At 38.0% G+C, this 16,655-nt stretch overlaps 2 long non-coding RNA genes across 5 annotated transcripts; both read right to left on the bottom strand.

Moving 5' to 3' along the window:
• Window positions 1-232: 232 nt before the first annotated feature.
• On the bottom strand, window positions 233-3,655 carry LOC135081502 (uncharacterized). 3 transcript variants are annotated; one of them, XR_010259202.1, is made up of 4 exons: window positions 3,225-3,655; window positions 867-2,368; window positions 543-681; window positions 233-457 (listed from the first exon to the last, which is right to left on the bottom strand). It is a non-coding gene; the product is annotated as an uncharacterized LOC135081502 (long non-coding RNA). The 3 variants fall into 3 exon arrangements; XR_010259201.1 differs by having other exon boundaries at window positions 3,238-3,655; XR_010259203.1 differs by lacking the exon at window positions 3,225-3,655 and adding an exon at window positions 2,438-3,218.
• Window positions 3,656-8,353: 4,698 nt separating this feature from the next.
• LOC135081731 (uncharacterized) lies at window positions 8,354-9,099 on the bottom strand. Of its 2 annotated transcripts, XR_010259252.1 has the most exons (3): window positions 9,001-9,099; window positions 8,677-8,815; window positions 8,354-8,584 (listed from the first exon to the last, which is right to left on the bottom strand). It is a non-coding gene; the product is annotated as an uncharacterized LOC135081731 (long non-coding RNA). The 2 variants fall into 2 exon arrangements; XR_010259251.1 differs by having other exon boundaries at window positions 8,677-9,099.
• Window positions 9,100-16,655: the final 7,556 nt, after the last annotated feature.

The raw sequence follows: 16,655 nt of genomic DNA, 5'->3' as shown, positions 1-16,655 counted from the left end.
TATAGCCTATATGTTAATCTGGGTTATAAAACAATAATACTGTAGTTTCATCAAAATCCGTTCAGTACTTTTTGCGTGAAAGAGTAACAAACATCTAGACATAATGACATCCAAACTTTCGCATTTTTAATTTAAGTAGGATATTAGTAAGATATGTATTTACTTAATTATTATTACTGACGAGATTGCTACCATGTATGTTTAGTGACCATGAAAGATTAAAACAATATAATGTATTTAATTAATTATAATATCTTAAGTTTTACAATAATAAGGTAGGTATATCCATCCAGTTACCCTAGGTCTTTATTATGGATTTAATTTACAAGTAGGTAAGCACTCTGCTCTAATCCCTTTGGCTTCAGGGAAGAACCTGGAGCGCCACCAGTCCAGTGTTCCCTTGGCAGCTCTGTGTATGCGAGTTGCCTTCTTCTTGCTGTTTAATGTCACTCCACACCTTAACAAATAAACATTACAAATAATAATGACGAAATAAGATAAAAGCAATCAAAATGAATAAAGTAGTAGGTATTTATACACACTTTTCTCAATTTCTCAGTAGTTTTCGTGTCGCCGGTGGCATCAGCATTTCACGTTCGCGTGTCCGTTAGTTCCACCCACCGTTGACTATTGTTGGCTCTTTCTTGGTGCCCTTCAGTGGGCATACTCAGATCGCCATATCTATAGAAAAACAACTTTATTGTATCTAGAAAATATAAATCTAGCACTCATATTACTGAATTTTAGCTAGGCACGTGGAAGTTATGCTGGAAAGGTTGTATTTCTCCAAAAAAACCAGCTCAAAATTATTCGTTTAATATCGAAATTCCTCCACCACATAGTATGTTTATTTTTACTTAACTTACCTTTCCATAAATTCTACAATCGGTTTAAACGGATAGGCGCAGGTTCTCATTTTCCTATCGTGGTTAAAATCCAATTTTTTGTGGAAAATTATTCATCAATAATCCTTCAACAAAACATGTTTTGTTATCTGTTGTCATGACAACAGCTGCGTCAAAGTCGCAATGACAAGAAATAAACAATACAAATTTAGATACAATTTTTGACAGGACTTTTTGGCGGGAAGTTGAAAAGGGCGGTCTATTTGTTTTTATTTAATTCGTATTTTATTGTTAGTTTGTGTATATTTTGTTAAAAAATTGTTGTAAATTAGTAATTTAGTGTGATTAGTGTATATATTATATAGGGGTAAGTCCATTTGCATATTTATAAACTATGGAGACGGAACCAGCTCCTGACCCTGATCCTCCCCCAGCCACTCCACAATCTCAGTCCAATCCTTTATTGACCTTAATAGAGGCTGATAATTTCATATCTAACCAACATGTAAAAGAATTTGAGTCATTTAAACTAGTAACAAATAGAAAAACTCAGAAAAAAATTAACAAACATTTATTAAAGACCAAATCCTCTCCTAAAATGCACATTACCACTGCTTTTCAAGAAATTTTAACGCAAGCTCCTCCAGCTCCGGTGATCCAACATTCTCAACAGAATAACCATATAATAGGCAGAAACAATTACCAGGATCAGGATGCAGGTCCTTTTCTGGTACATGTCCAACAAAAAGAAACTCCCAACTCTGGCTCCACTCTTCACCCCATCAAATTTGGGAATTTTCTATTCAGAAATAAATTAAAAAATATTTTGGATGATGGCATTAAACGAATAGGGCGAAATCGATTGGCAGTGACATTCAAAACACCTGGTGCGGCAAACTCATTTTTGTGTAATCCAATTATATTACATGATTATGTTTTATCTATCCCAACATACAATATCACCAAAATGGGCATTGTCAAAGGCATTCCCTGCGAATGGTCGCATGAAGAGATTGTAGGAAATTTAAGAGTTCCTGAAGGCTTTGGTCCAATCATTCGGTCTCGCCGGCTTAGCCGCAAAGTTACATCACTTGAAGGCCCTAAATGGTTGCCCACTCAGACGGTAGTCCTTACATTCGATGGTCAAGCTCTTCCTCCCCGAATTTATTCCTTTTTTTCCTCACTGCCTGTTGACCAGTACATATTCCCAACAATTCAGTGTTTTAACTGTTGTCGTTTTGGACATACCAGGGTTCAATGCAGAAGCAAACCCAGGTGCTTTAAATGCACCGGGGACCACTCAGGCTCTAATTGCGACGAGACAGATATTTCCTGCATTAATTGTGCAGGGAAACATCAAGCAAATGAACAAACCTGTCCCGAATTTATACGACAAAAAAACATAAAGCATTATATGTCAGTTAACACAGTATCATATCTAGAAGCCTCTAAACAGTTTCCATTCACTAAGTCATACTCAGATGTCACAGCTAGTTCTCCCAAATCACCTTCACCTTCAAAACCTGTAACAGAACAAAATTCATACAAAAAGACAGTTTTTATAAATAGGAAAAGAATTACTCAGCTTCCACCAGGCTATGACAAGAAAGCACACGAGTCTTTAATTGATCATATTCCATCTCCACAAAATGGTTGTGGTTTCTTGTCTGAGCCCTCATCTGCGGGGGACTCTCACTCTGTCTCCTCTCAGGATCTAAATAATCTGCTGTCTTCATTGATTAATATTATAGTTAACTCTGCATTACCGTACTCCGTTGCCATTTCTTTAATTAACAACTTGTCAGTCTCTATTTATAACATTATCAAAAATGGATCAAATCCTCCAGTGGAATTGTAGAAGCATTTCGTCTAAAACAATTGAACTCATTACATTAATTAACCAACACCAGCCATTTGCCATAGCTGTCTCTGAAACCTGGCTGAAGCCAGGCTATAACTTTAGAGTTCGTGGCTATTCAGTCTTGAGAGATGACAGAGATGATGGGTGGGGTGGTGCCGCTCTACTGATTAAAAAACATTACTTATTTACATCACTAGCACTTCCTTCCTACAATAATAATCACTTGAATGCAGTAGCTGCAAAAATTGGGGATATTTCAGTACTGTCTGTATACATTTCTTGCAAAGATTCATCTGTTATTCCGATTTTAAGAAATTTAATCCTATCTCTTCCTGCGCCTGTGTTAATTTTAGGTGATTTTAATGCACACCATTCTCTTTGGGGTGCACCAGTCAATGATTCATTTGGTAGTGATCTTGTGGAGCTTATAGACGAGTTAAATCTGTGCGTTTTAAACGATGGTTCACCAACAAGGAGACCCTGTCCCGGCCAATCTTTAAGTTTTGTCGATATCTCACTTTGTTCACCGACGCTATCTTTGAGTCTGAGTTGGAGATGTTTATCATCCACTTATGGTAGTGACCATGTTCCGATTGTCATTACGTTACCAAAGAACAACCGTTCTGTAGATCCACTTCCTCCCTTGCGTAAATATATTCTAAACAATTGTGATTGGTATTCATTTAGCATATCTGTTGAGCAGAAAGTCAAGTTATTGCCGAAAGTTTGTAAAGATAACCTCAATAACTCATTTGACAGCTTAGTGTCAGCCATTCAATCATCAGCTGATGCAGTTTTTAAACGTAAAAATGTTGCCAACAATAAATTACCCTCACCGCCTTGGTGGGATCCAGAATGCACGGCGGCTATTAAAAAAAGAAAAGATGCCGAAAAAGCATGTCGCGATTCACTAAGTATGGAAAACTATTTAAAGTTAAAAAATGTTACTGCTGCAACCAAGCGGTTGTTGAGGAAAAAAAAGAAAGCTAGCTGGCAAAAGTTCTGTTCTTCTTTGTCGCCAGACACTCCACTCACTATTGTTTGGAACAATATTAAACGTTTTCGATCTTCTTTATCAATCGCAAATCGTAACTCTTTTAGTTTAGACTGGGTAAATGCTTTTACAAACAAATTAGCTCCTAACTACGTTCCTAACGCTACTCAAATGCCTTACACATATTCACTTTCTAATAATAACTGTTCTAACGACTATTTTAGCTCGCCATTTTCTATGAGAGAACTAAAATTAGTTTTAGAGCATGTATCAGATTCCTGCCCTGGCCAAGACAGCATTCCATACTCGTTTTTATCACATCTTACTGCGCCTTCTCTTTGTTATTTGTTAGATATTATTAATATTGTAATTGAATCCGGCTTAATTCCCTCTGCTTGGAAAATTCATATTATTATTCCTATTCTTAAACCTTTCAAAAATCCTGCAGAACCATCCTCTTATAGGCCAATAGCATTAGCATCCGTATTTTCTAAAATTGCCGAACACTTAATTAAAAATAGATTAGAATGGTTCTTAGAGCGAAATAATTTGTTGGGTAAAACTCAGTTTGGTTTTAGAAAAGGTAAAAGTACAGCGGATAGTTTGAGTATATTTTCTACAGACCTTCTTCTAGCGTTTTCAGAAAATAAATCAGTAACAGCAGCATTTTTAGATATAGAGTCCGCTTATGACAATGTTAATTTATTAATCTTAAAACAAAAATTAGAATCACTACAAATCCCTTTTAATTTTACAAATTTCATTTTCAATCTTTTTACTGAACGAATGGTTACTGTGAGAGTTCCTGGTACTGATAACATCAAGCGAGTTTTGTGGAAAGGTGTCCCTCAAGGATCCGTCCTAAGCCCTCTATTGTACGATGTGTATACCAGTGAACTCGAACGCGTTATTGCCCCTTCCTGTTCAATTCTACAATATGCTGATGATGTCTTAGTATACTCAGTTGATAATTGTATTGTTACGGCTTCCTCGACACTAGAAGAATCTCTAAACAACCTATCCCTGTGGTTATCAAAGCATGATTTATCCCTATCCGTCTCAAAAAGTACTTTAGTGGTATTCTCTAGGAAAAGGTTGATTCCGGATATAATTATTAAAGTCAATGGCAATCAGCTTCCCATCGCTAATGAAATTTCTTTCTTGGGAAGGAAGTTTGATAGTAAATGTAATGGCCAATCTCATATCAACTACACTGTGGACAAATGTGAGAAAGGTTTAAATGTCATGAGAGCTCTCTCAGGGGTGTGGTGGGGTGCTCATCCTACGACTCTTAAGCTTGTTTACAACGCATTAGTACGAAGTCTTTTAGATTACGGCTCCTTCACGAACAGCTTGGCCTGTAACACTGCCCTTAGGAAATTTGACTTGGTACAATCCCGTAGCCTCAGAATTATACTTGGTGCTATGAGAAGTACACCAGTCAACGCCTTGCAGGTAGAGGGTGCAGATCCTCCATTGAACATGCGTCGACAATACCTTTCAGACAGGTTCATCTTTAAATCTGCCCAATTCACAGACCATCCTCTCTTCGGCAAACTTCAAACTCTAAACGAATTCATCAACGGTAACAATAGTTTCTGGCGTAACAAGCGTGTGCCACATTTAGTTTCTAGCTACCGTAAACTTATTCAACTTGATGGTGATATACTTAAGTTCCCGTGTCATCCGTTATTTCATTATCAATTCATTGATATTCTATTTGAACCAGATGTATCTCTCTCTATAGGCATTGGTAAAGACACTATTAACCCAAATCAAGAAATACAACGCTACATTCAGCAGAATGCCCCAGATTATGAAATATTTTTTACTGATGCATCTAAAACCGTATTACCAGATCAAGATTTTGACTTGAACTCTGATAACTTTGTCGGATCTGCCTTTTTAAGACAGTCTACAGGTTATTTTAAACTTTTTAAGTATCCAAGTTTGGCTTCCAATTATAGCGGCGAAGGTTTGGCCATCTTGGAATGTATTAAGTACATTTTAGAGCAGAAAATAAGTAATTCTCTGATATTATCAGACTCTCTGAGTTTTCTACAATCTCTTCTGGCGAACCCTTTCAATAAAAATTTGTATAACCCTTTATCATTATTGGTGAAATGTAAATTAAGAGAATGCCGTGACCAGATGTTAAGCGTGAAGTTGGCCTGGATTCCTGGTCATTCGGGTATTAAAGGTAATGAATCAGTTGATAAACTGGCAAAGCTTGCTTCAAGACAAGGCTATAATAATAAGAGTGTTTACTGTCAGGATCTGGCTTCGATTCCGCGCTATATTATGCTACAAGACTGGAGTCAGGATTGGGAAAGTTCTTCCCAACACAAAGGTAAATTTTTTCACCAATTTCAACCAAGTGTCTCTCTGAAGCCTTGGTTCTCAAAATTCCGTTTAAGCAAGGATATCACTTCCACTCTATCCCGTTTACGGTTTGGTCATTGCTCTATTCCAGCGCATTTGGCGAAACTTCACATTTTAGATTCCTCAATTTGTGATTGTGGCCTGGAGGAAGGTAGTATAGAACATATTCTATTTAACTGTACTCTATATAATTCTCTGCCCCTACATAGTATATTAATTAGAAACAAAGCCCCCCTTCCTTACAATCTTTCATCTATTTTAAGTATTACTAATAAAAAATATGTACATTCCCTTGTTAAATTCATTAAGCACCACTCTATAAAACTTTAAACTTATATTTTATATATTAAATTTATGTATTTTATACGACCTCAACCGCACCTAATATCCCAAGCCCAAGCCCAAGTCCCATCCCACTTGGTCCCTCTTCTTAACTCGTCCCACACTCACATGAAAATGGCACAAATCAAGTCGGCCTCGACGAGTATTGCCAAGAACAAAAAAGAAGAAGAAGAAGAATACAAATTTAAAATCATCATGTTAATTCAGCTTTAAGCACTGTTCTAGGACACTTAAATTTTGCAGTGTTATTTTTGTCATTTTTGTTATTTCCTACTCTATCTTTTCTATATAGTTAGAAAGGAGCGGCATTTGTTCTTTCATTCATCCATTCATAGAGTGTGAAGTTGGATACATTAACATGCTCACCAACATGACATCACAAAACCATCGAATTATCGCTAGCGAGTAAAGTATACGGTAATTGAACTCATGGTATGATTTTAATGCAAACTTCATCGATCCACGTTTAAACTCTATCGACTGTAGTATACGAATACAAGTTTTCGATGGCAACTCATGGTAGAGGCAAAGACGTACACTCAATACGAAATCGAAAATATACATACATTTTTTAATTGCAATACTTAATAGCTCTGCCCTGCGTAATCGAATCAGAAATGAAGAGATCCGCAGGAGAACCAAAGTGACTGACGTAGCCCGCAAAATCGCTAAAATCAAGCGGCAGTGGGCGGGGCACATAGCTCGTAGAGCTGTGCCTCTACCATGAGTTTACCTACCGAGCATCTCGCTATCGAGGACGTAAAAAAATGTATGGCAAATTGTACAGCGCCTCTAGCGGTTAGTAGCTGAACCACAGCAAAACTAAAAACACTACCATGAGTTCATCTCAAATCGTTAGGTAAAAAACCTATCTAAATGAATACGATAGCGACTAAAGTTTTTATTAAGTTTCATACAAATAACTTACCATGAGTTGCAATTTTCAAAGATGTCATCGAAAAATACCTTAGCTGTCACAGTAACGTAACTCACTGGCTTATTGACGTGTGAAAAGCAAAATAAAATTGTGGTTTTAGGTCATTTTAGGTGTTTTCTTTATTAAATTATGTCGGAAAGAAGTTTATTACGATGGAACATGTTATCAGCATGTGGGCAGACCTCCCACTAGGTGGACCGACGATCTGGTGAAGGTCGCGGGAAGAACCTGGATGCGGGCACATTGTGGAGATCCTTGGGGGAGGGAGAGGATGCTGCGTTTCCCAGAGATATGCGAGGGAATTGTGTCGTGCGAAGATGTCTAGCTGTGCTGTGAAAATGTGTGCTGGTTTCCACCAAAACTGTTCGAGGAAAATGTATCGTACGAGGATGTGTAGCAGAGATTTGAAAATGCTCATTAGTGTTGTACAGCCTGAGCCTTTTCTACCAGAGATGTGCTGACCGAGGCGAGGTAAATGAAGCGATTCTATTGGTTCTTTACAGACACATCCTTCGCTACGCATCCTCGCACATCTCTGGTGGAAACGCAGCCTTACAAGATCATGATAGAAAGCTAATCCGACAATGAATATGTATTTTCATAAGTTGAAATTTACTTTTGTTTTTAATCAGTCTGTGTATTATGTATTAGGTTTTGTGAAATAAATAGTCAATAAAAATTAATCATTTTATTTTCAACTAGCTTTTGCCCGCGGCTTCGTCCGCGTGAAATTTAGTTTGTCACAGATCGTCATAATTATAGCCTATATGTTAATCTGGGTTATAAACAATAATACTGTAAAGTTTCATCAAAATCCGTTCAGTAGTTTTTGCGTGAAAGAGTAACAAACATCCAGACATCCAAACTTTCGCATTTTTAATATTAAGTAGGATATTAGTAGGATATGTAGGTAGGTATTTAGGTTAATTATTATTACTGACGAGATTGCTACCATGTATGTTTAGTGACCATGAAAGATTAAAACAATATAATGTATTTAATTAATTATAATATCTTAAGTTTTACAATAATAAGGTAGGTATATCCATCCAGTTACCCTAGGTCTTTATTATGGATTTAATTTACAAGTAGTTATTTACAAGCACTCTGCTCTAAATCCTTTGGCTTCAGGGAAGAACCTGGACCGCCACCAGCCCAGTGTTCCCTTGGCAGCTCTGTGTATGCGAGTTGCCTTCTTCTTGCTGTTTAAAGTCACTCCACACCTTAACAAATAAACATTACAAATAATAATGACGAAATAAGATAAAAACAATCAAAATGAATAAAGTAGTAGGTATTTAGTATTTATACACACTTTTCTCAATTTCTCAGTAGTTTTCGTGTCGCCGGTGGCATCAGCATTTTACGTTCGCGTGTCCGTTAGTTCCACCCACCGCTGACTATTGTTGGCTCTTTCTTGGGGCCCTTCAGTGGGCATACTCAGATCGCCATATCTATAGAAAAACAACTTTATTGTATCTAGAAAATATAAATCTAGCACTCATATTACTAAATTTTAGCTAGGCACGTGGAAGTTATGCTGGAAAGGTTGTATTTCTCCAAAAAAACCAGCTCAAAATTATTCGTTTAATTTCGAAATTCCTCCACTACATAGTATGTTTATTTTTACTCAACTTACCTTTCCATAAATTATACAATCGGTTTAAACGGATAGGCGCAGGTTCTCATTTTCCTATCGTGGTTAAAATCCAATTATTTGTGGAAAATTATTCATCAATAATCCTTCAATAAAACATGTTTTGTTATCTGTTGTCATGGCAACAGCTGCGTCAAATTCGCAATGACAAGAAATAAACAATACAAATTTAAAATCATCATGTTAATTCAGCTTTAAGCACTGTTCTAGGACACTTAAATTTAGCAGTGTTATTTTTGACATTTTTGTTATTTCCTACTCTATCTTTTCTATATAGTTAGAAAGGAGCGGCATTCGTTCTTTCATTCATCCATTCATAGAGTGTGAAGTTGGATACGTTAAACATGTTCACCAACATGACATCACAGAACCATCGAATTATCGCTGGCGAGTAAAGTATACGGTAATTGAACTCATGGTATGATTTTAATGCAAACTTCATCGATCCACGTTTAAACTCTATCGACTGTAGTATACGAATACAAGTTTTCGATGGCAACTCATGGTAGAGGCACTGATGACCGCTGTGGCAGAGAAGTTCTCGAGTGGCGACCACGAGTCGGATGACGTAGTGTGGACAGGCCTTCCAGTAGGTGGACCGACGATCTGGTGAAGATCGCAGGAGATGCTGGGTGCGGGCGGTGCAAGACCGGTCTTTGTGGAAATCATTGGGGGAGGCCTTTGTCCAGAGGTGGACGTCTTTCGGCTGAAACGAACGAACGATGTAATTTAAAAGCTAAAACACGTGTGCATTGAAGCTGGCCATGCAAGATTGCTAAAAGTCATTCGGCAAGAAGTTCTTCCCTGTCTAAATTCAAGAATGATTAAAGCATGCTCTCTGAAAAAAACTTGTTAAAAAACTGAAGTCGATCCGTATAAACTTTCCATTTAACGCACATGCGTTTTATTTAAGGAACATTCCTGTCGCGAAACGTGACAGTAGTAGAATGGCCAGAAAGCAGTGGCGGATTTACCAATAGGCCAAGTAGGCCAGTGCCTAGGGCGGCAGATTTAGAGGGGCGGCAAATTTAGCAAATTTTTTTTTACAGGAAAAAAAAATATAAGTATATGTATACCTGCACAATCCATATATAAATAAACGATTAATAAGCGCACTGTAATATATTATTATACTTAGGTACTTATGTGATCATGAATTTTAAAATATTACAATAGCGTTTCAATAAAAATAAAATAAAAAACTCTTAAGTAACACAGGATCTTCGGAGCCTAGCACGAGCACCATCTCTTCACAACTTCGTGTATATTGTTTTACAGGGTAGCCCAGAATTAAATTCACTTTTGAAAATTCAAGGAAACGAAAACTATACATTTTTGTAGAACTTAAGCTATTGCAATTTAAAGGAAATTTAGTGCAATTTATTTTAAAATTTACCATATTTTATAAATTTTATCGTACATGTGATTCCCTTGACGTTTACAACATTCGGTCAACATACATGAACATTTTGGAAAACATTCGTAAGCGCTCCTGCACACGACGCCGCTACCGAGCCGTCGCCGCGACTTTGCACTGTTTATACGCGCCGCGTGAACACCGCTGCCGCGCAGCCGCCGCGCCGCCGCCGCGCCGCGCGCGAAATTATGCTTTGTTGGCGCGGTGGCGGCGCGGCGGCGGTTTTACTCGGTGCGTATGAACAGTGTAACGGCGCGGCGACGGCGCGGCGGCGGCGCGGTGGCGGCGCGGTGGCAGCGTCTTGTGCAGGAGCCCTTAGAGTTACCTCAAAATGGATTCAGGATGGATGAATGCTGCAGAGATTTGGATTATTAGAGTATACTCTGCTCATAAGGTAACCTCACAAAAAGAAGTCTACTGGAATGAGATTAGCGCTTCTTAGAGGCAGTGAGATTTCACCACTGCTTAATTGGTTTGTTGCATTGAAAGGATGATTAATTTTTGAGAGCGCTATACTGGTAGGCTGAAAAGCTTTTTGATTTCAAAGCTGCAAGATTTGCAAGGTTATGACCGGAGCACTTGGTTTCATCAATATGGGGCTACGTGTCACACTTCAACTGAGAGCATTTAGATGGTAAGAGACATGTTCCCACAAAAAAATAATTTCAGGCAGGGGTGACATCTCCTGGTCACCAGGAAGCCCTGATCTACTCCAGAAAATTATTTTTTGTGGTGTTACATTAAGAATAGAGTATACTTTTATAATCCAACAACCATGCAGCAACTGAAGCTGAGCATTCGGCAACAAATTGAAAATAGGTTTCAAAGTAATTCTGACGAACGCATTCCAAGATTTTGATGTATGTTGATCGAATGTTGTAAGCGTCAAGGAAATCTCCTGGGCGATGTAATTTAATAAAGGTAAATTTAAAAATAAATTGCATTAAATTTTCTTTAAATTGCAATAGTTAAAGTTCTATAAAACTGTAGGTACAGTTTTCGTTTCCTTGAATTTTCAAAAGGTAATTTTCTTCTGGGCCACCCTGTGTTACCAAGCATTGGTCTTTCTGTTTACCTTTAAGTAGTTCTTAGCTAATTATACTGGATACAGCACTTCGCATGGCTCTGTGCACACCGGTGACAAATTGTTCAGTTGATAAGCTTTTCTTGCTTAAAACGGGTTAAAAACTGTCTACGATCTACTTTAAGTCAAGAAAAGCTTATAGGCCAGTAGAATTAAACATAAAATTGAATTAAATCGGAAATAATTCCTACTAAAGATTTTAGTGCTTTAATGGCTTCATTAATTGCCCATAAAGACTCTCCTAGGTTTTCGACTTCGACGGAGTTGTGCTTAAGTGGTGGGGGCCCCCGAAAGGGGCGCTTTTTCGTTTTTCCGGTTATACCGCGTAAAGGACTTACCCTATCGAAAAGTGGTCTTCCTGACGGTTGAAGGGCATTTAATCCTGCATTAAATAAGACCAAATTCATATGTTTTGAACAAACCGTTCTCGTGCAAATGTTCGGCAAAGTAGAAAATATGTGTATAATTAATGACCCTCTCCATATCCAATGGCTCGTTACCCGCAGGCTTCCAAGTCTTGAAAAGGAGCGCCTCAACCAGTGTAACCCTATCAAGGCTTACGAGCTGGATGCGCCTATCCTTGTTCGTCCCAGCCGTTCCTTAACTGCGGTTGCTGCACCTCTTCGTGGCACTCACCTGAACGACTCTGTGTTACCTACTGTGGCTGCCCCTCTTCCTTGTATCCTCCTGCAGGACTACGTTGCCTAGCCGTATGCCTGGTCTAAGGTTCGACGCCAAAAATCAACAACAATAAGTTCATATTAAAATGCTGAAGAGTTTTTTGTTTGTTTGTTTAAACGCGCTAATCTCAAGAATTACTAGTTTGATTGAAATAATTATTTTTGTGTTGAATAGCTCATAAATTGAGGAAGGCTATAGGATATATACAATTACTCTACGACTAATAGAGGCGAAGCAGTAAAGAAAAATGTTGCAAGCACGGAAAATAGTATTTAAACTATTTTCACGCGTACGAAGTTGATTTTGTAGCGTCGAACCTTGGACCAGGCATATGACTAAGCAATGCAATCGTACAGGAGGGTACAAGGAAGAGGGGCAGCCACATTAGGTAACACAGAGTCGTTCAGGAGAGTGCCAGGAAGAGGTGCAGCAACCGCAGTTAAGGAACGGCTGGGACGAACAAGGATAAGCGAATCCAACTCGTGAGCCTTGACAGGGATACACTGGTTAAGGCGACCCTTTACAAGGCTTGGGAGCCTACGGGTGACGAGCTATTGGACGTGGAGAGGGTCATTAATTATACACATATTTTCTACTTTGCCGAACATTTGCACGAGAACGGTTTGTCCAAAACATATGAATTTGGTCTTATTTAATGCAAGATTAAATGCCCTTCAACCGTCAGGAAGACCACTTTTCGATAGGGTAAGTCCTTTACGCGGTATAACCGGAAAACCGAAAAAGCGCCCCTTTCGGGGGCCCCCACCACTTAAGCACAACTCCGTCGAAGTCGAAAACCTAGGAAAGTCTTAATGAGCAACCAATGAAGCCATTAAAGCAATAAAATCTTTTGTAGGAATTATTTCCGATTTAAAATCTAATTCTTCTGGCCTATTAATGCTTTATCTCTTTTGTGCATAGAGTCAGAACTTATGAAAAAGATTTCATACGTCGATATAATTAATGATTTTGCAAATTTAAAATCTCACAAGAAAATAATGTAAAACTTATTTGATCTCACTGTCTGTCACCATTAACTGAATTGTTAACATGTTATATTTTAATAGAAATTGTTTGTATTGTTTTTAAAAAGTCCAGTAAAAAATATTTTCCAAAAACAATGTTTACTGACCACACATTTTTAAGTCATGCCTTTGCCCACCTTAGGATTAGTACATACTGCTGTTTTTAGGTCAACATTAAACTCTTCATTACATAGCGGGTTGCAATAATAATCTAGTAACTGACAGAAATATCATTAAGTTCACAATCATACTAATAACGGGATTAAACTAACGTATTGAATTTCAAAAGTCAGTAGGTAGGGGCGGCAAAAATTGAATGGCCTACTAGCGGCAATTAATTGGAATTTGTAAATCCGCCACTGCCAGAAAGAGAGAAAAATCTCGTTTCTTTGTGGACTCTGTGGTTGCGACTCGCGAATATGGCCTTAATAAATCTGACCTGTGTAATGGATAAGTTCAAATATTGGCAACGTGACTGAATTGGTAATGATCATGTAACAATGTTTCAAACGGAGGTGTTGAGGGTACAAACATCAATTGATTTTGCTATATGGGGCGTGAAGCGGCCAATTATACTCATCCAGGCAATTAAGACCGTATTTTCCTTTGATTGATTTATGAAATTAGGTTAAGGTACCTAAGCTTTCCCTTCCAGTTCAGTTTTGCCTTCTGTTAGGGTTTTCGTGGTACAGCTGTCTGGCTATGTCTGTAGATGTAGGCAAGTAGCTGATTCTGACTACGCATTACACAATAAAATTGTAGTTGGAACAAGACAGATGGAATCCTTTTTACTGACTTCAAAGTCTAAGTTAGTCTAGTGGTTGGAACTGATTAGAACCATCTGGGTCAAAAAATCACTCAGATGCATAAAACACTCTTGCCTACTTATTTATAAGTGCTAAAAGAGTGTTGCATGCGTGTGGTTCCGGCAGAGTAATTTTATGACCACCACCATTTTTCCTATAGATGTCGTTATAGGCGACTATATTAATATGAGAATTATGCTAACATTGGGCTCAATACTTTTGTCCTGTGTGGGAAACTGGAAAGTGTAGGTCAAATTTTCCATTTGCCTCTGGAAAATTGGAAATGATCATTCCTGCGTGCGGGCTGGCAGTGGAGACTCAATAAAGGCCTGGTTGAGAAATATGCGAGTGGTGAGAGTGAATAAGTTTGTGCTTTCGGCAGTGCATCTACTTAGTAAGCTTGCTCACAATTCGTCTCTTGTGGGCTTACGCACCGCGAGCGATTGGGCGCGCGCACGTGCGATCGGCACGTGACTGCACGCATCGCACGCGCACGGCCTTGCCGAAAGCACACGAACCAGTACGAACTGCATGATCTTATTTCAACGTAGTTATTTCGGTGCGTCTATTTTTTAACTGATAAAAATCTGAGCTATTATTACTACTTAATTAACCGATTACATGATAGATATAAATGTTGTGTTACTTGTGTTCTGGCAGTTAGAGGTAAGATAGCCAGTTCCTCTGTGGTTGAGGATTCCAGATAAATCTCGCTTCCACTTTCGGCCACATGATCACTTTTCATCACGTGAAATGCAGACCAAGAGCGTCATCGTTGTGGATTTAAAAAATTAGTTTGCAATCACAATATCAATATTAATGTACGAGTACCTACCTACTTAATAGTAAATGCATCGCTACTGATGTTTTTCTTATTAATTTTATATTTGTGTGCAATATTGTATAATATTGTAATACAGCATCACAAGAAGCGTCGCGAAATTGTTAGCTAACTGCAACTAACTGACCTGATTTATCAATTGAGTGCACTTGTTTGTATTTGCTCAATGGAGTCAATGAAGGAACGTTCCAGAACGTTATTGTCAACAGTTCCACCTCTAAGTTAATAAAGTATTGCGGAGTTGCGGAAAACATTAGATTTTTCTTGCACATCGCACCTTATCTATGAACTAACATAAAGCGCCACAGTGTATTCCTTTGCGTGCTATCGTCAAGCCATTTCTTACTTAAAGCTTTTTGACAACGCAAACTTTATAGACTAGATTAAGAATTAGATGCAGTAAGTGTTACACCTAATTATGTAGCAGACAATATACATAATCGTATCACAAAAAATATGTATGTGTCTAGGAAGGTACAAAAAGTTCCTGCGCCTTACTTAATATACCACACAGACTAAAGCTTGTCTGTAATTTTTTGCGAAGAAGTTGATTGATGCGACTAGATATACATATTACATACCTACTTACCTACTTATAAATACAGTGTTTTTTTGATTGATTTATTAGCAGAAATCGTTTTACCAATTTAACGGTGGTCAAAGATCCGTCACGCTTTAAGCTTCCTGTCACAACGGGTAGGTATACAGCAGGCCTACTTACTACGAAAAATGAAATCCGTCAAAACGACAATCGTATCCGAAATTGCTTAGGGAAACGTTTCGGATCCGAAATCGGTAACGATGTCCGTTCTATGACGTATTTTGATGTTCCCTCCGAAAAGTGCTACCTACTACGAAACCACTAACTGACAGATGGTGTTTCGTATTTTGACGTAGGTAATTAGTTTCGTATTTTGAAGGTTATTGCACGATAGCCTTAATATCCTTATCGTTTTGCTTTTTAGGATTAATCACGTTGACACGCGGTGGCAGGAACAAACCTTAAATAGGTACGAAGAAACCCCAAAATGAGATGAGTCGTGTGGCAAAGGCAACACGTGTTTTGCTCACAATTTCAATACCTATGAAAAGCTCGGTTTTGATGGCACATGAGAAAGATAGACTTACTTAGTTTAGACTTTGCACTGCACATGCAATTATTTAGTCTACAAAATTAAAATAGCTTAGGTAGGTACCTATATCATCACAGCAATCAAGTTATGAATTAAGTAAACAGAAGCGAAAACACAGTTTTAATGAACACACCTATTAGATGTGGGTAAGGGTAGGTAGGTAATGAGTATAAAAGTGCAATGTGAAAAAAATGTTTTCATGCCTTTATCTTAGTATTTTTAATAATATTCAGGACTTACCGAGCTAAACTACATCTGTTTTTTTTAAGACAGATTTAACAATGCTAACTAATACACTTTTGAATTATCATGGAGCTTGTGATAATGATGGGATAATGTGAGCTTAGATTTATCTAATCTAAAGATGTGAGACGGAACATTTATGAGCTGCCAGTTAGCGCCATCTATCGCCGAGTAGTTAAACTTAATGCTATAGCGTAGCGCCATCTAGCAACCAGTAGAATAACTAAGGTTACAGCACTAGCACACTGTATATTGAGCCAATTTATTCTAGAATACTTTGAGCACGATTGATCTGCTCTGATTAGTGGAGAAGCCCTTTTAGGGGTTTGTGACCATGACCATGATATCGCACTGAAGAAGTGATTAAACAGGGTTTTTAGGATGTAAAAGTCTCAAGAAGCCAATAA

Source organism: Ostrinia nubilalis, chromosome 20 (assembly GCF_963855985.1).
Source record: "Ostrinia nubilalis chromosome 20, ilOstNubi1.1, whole genome shotgun sequence".
Lineage (NCBI taxonomy): Eukaryota > Metazoa > Arthropoda > Insecta > Lepidoptera > Crambidae > Ostrinia > Ostrinia nubilalis.
Note: the sequence above shows the minus strand (reverse complement) of the source record. Positions and strands in the feature narration are given on the sequence as shown.